Source organism: Rhincodon typus, chromosome 48 (assembly GCF_021869965.1).
Source record: "Rhincodon typus isolate 14 chromosome 48, sRhiTyp1.1, whole genome shotgun sequence".
In the NCBI taxonomy this organism is placed as follows: domain Eukaryota; kingdom Metazoa; phylum Chordata; class Chondrichthyes; order Orectolobiformes; family Rhincodontidae; genus Rhincodon; species Rhincodon typus.
Genome location: NC_063379.1, coordinates 4,750,708 through 4,753,228, shown reverse-complemented (window position 1 = coordinate 4,753,228; position 2,521 = coordinate 4,750,708).

The following is a 2,521-nucleotide window of genomic DNA, read 5'->3' as shown; positions in this document are numbered from 1 at the left end:
AAACACATTGAGACCACTGGGCTGCAGGGTTCCCAAGCGAAACACATCGAGACCACTGGGCTGCAGGGTTCCCAAGCGAAAGCCTCATTTATTCCTCACATTTCACTGCATTATAATGCTAAAAAGAAGTGAGATGCTAGAAAAATGCATGGTAAGGAACAAAAAGGGGGAAAAACAAAACACTTTACACTAGCTACCAAGACAACGAACCTCTTCTGGGTCCCAGTTACGAGCTTTGCCAATCTAAAGGGATGATCACTTTATTGGGGTTGAACTGTAAGTCCAGCATTGGTCTGCATCAAATTTGTGAGATCGCACATATCTGTAAGAATGATAGGGCGGTTATGGTGGGGGATTTTAACATTTCCAGACATAGACCGGGACTGCCGTAGTGTTAAGGGAGAGGAATTTGTTAAATGTGTACTAGAAAATTTTCTTATTCAGTATGTAGGTGAACCTACTAGAGAAGGAGCAAAATATGACCTTCTCTTGGGAAATAAGGCAGGGCAGGTGACTGAGGTATCAGTAGGGGAGCACTTTGAGGCCAGTGACCATAATTCAACTCTTTTTAAAATAATGATGGAATATGGTAGACCTGATCTAAAAACTAAAGTTCTAAATTGGAGTAAGGCCAAGTTTGGACGGTATTAGATCAAGAAGTTTCAAAGGTTGATTGGGAGAGGCTATTTGCTGGTACAGGGGCAGTTGGAAAATGGGAGGTCTTCAAAAATGAGACGAAGGAAACCAGAGACGGTGTGTTCCTGTTGGTGTGAAGGGCAAGGCTGGTAGGTGTCTTGAGACTTGAGAAACTGTAGAGACAGTAAGAACTGCAGATGCTGGAGTCAGAGATAATGCAGTGTGGAGCTGGAGGAACACAGCAGGCCAGGCAGCATCAAAGGAACAGGAATGTTAAACTCCATCTGCCAGTCTCGGCCCATCGGCCCATCTGATCAAGGTCCTGCTGTACTCTGAGGTAACCTTCCTCACTGCCCACTACAACCTCCAATTTTGGTGTCATCTGCAAACTTACTAACCATCCCTCCTGTGTTCACATCCAAATCGTTTATATAAATGAGAAAAAACAGTAGACCCAGCACCGATCCTTGTGGCACACCGCTGGTCACAGGCCTCCAGTCTGAAAAGCAACCCTCTCCCATGTGTTTAAATGCAATTCTGCAAAGGATGATGCATTTGGATCTTTGAAAGAGGCTGGGCGATTATGCGTATACCGTCACTTCTCTTTTCCTGATGGTCATACTGTGACTTTCCCTTCCGATTACATATCTACTTCCAACGCTGCATAGTATGCCTGAGTGAGTTTCCAGCTCCCCTTTGCAAAACAGGTTACAGTTACCCAATCTTGAAAGCAATTTTCCTCATTCTCCAACTCAGCCTTCTCCCAATTCCCATCAGTATGTCTCTACAGGTGACTGACCTTCCCTCAAACTCAAACATTTCTTGGAAGCAACCTCGAGATTTACCCCAAGTACTCTGGCGCCAATAACTACCCCTCGACCACACCAGCCAATACTTTGTTGCTAACTTTAGAGGCTGGCTGCAGGCAAATTATCTTTATAATTTATATTTATGCTTTATCTCTCCCGTTAAAACAGTGACAGCGCTCAATAGTCATCTGCCCAACACTCTGAGCCATCCTGCAGTTCTGGAAGGTGCTGTCAGCTATTTCTTTTAATCCTGCACCTTTCCTGATCTGTCCCCTTCTCAGCAGCTCACTCTGCTCTTCTCTCTGTCTCTCCCTTTTTTATTGCTTCTATCTATCTGTCCATCTCTATCTCGCTGCTACTATCTGTTCATTTTCTCTGTCTGACCTCTCTCGTCCTCTGCTTTCTCCCTCCTGAATATTTCCCACAGTCTCTCCTTTTCTGTTTCTCAATTAGTTTCCCTGGCTCTATTTTCCCTATTTGTATGTATCACCATCTGCAAACAGTCCTTCAACCTTCCATCTTCATACCATTGCTGCTGCATCAATGTTGGGGTTGGGTAGCACAGTTGGCTGGGTGGTTGGATTGCAATGCAGAATGATACCAACAATGAAGGTTCAATTCCTGTACCAGTCAAGATAAAGACCATAAGAGATAGGATGAAGAGTAGACCATAGGCCCCTCAAATCTGCCCTGATATCCAACAGGAACATGGCTGTTCCAACATTCCTCACATCTATTTTCCTGCCCTTTCCCTTGACTCCCTGACTGATCAAGAATCTATCTATCTCAGCCTTAAATATACACAAGGATTCTGGCCCCACAGCTCTCTGTGGCATGGAGTTCCAAATATTCACAACCCTCTGAGAGATGAAATCTCAAATGAGGAGGCTCATCTCAGTCTTAGATTGGAGTTCCTTTATTCTGAGACTTTGGTCCTTGATTCCCCACATAAGGGGGAATATCCTCTCAGCATTTACCCTGTCGAGCCCCTTAAGAAACCGATATATCTCACGTGAGATCACCTTTCATTCTTCTAAACTCCCCACTTTTGCTTGTACGACAATCCCTCCCATACC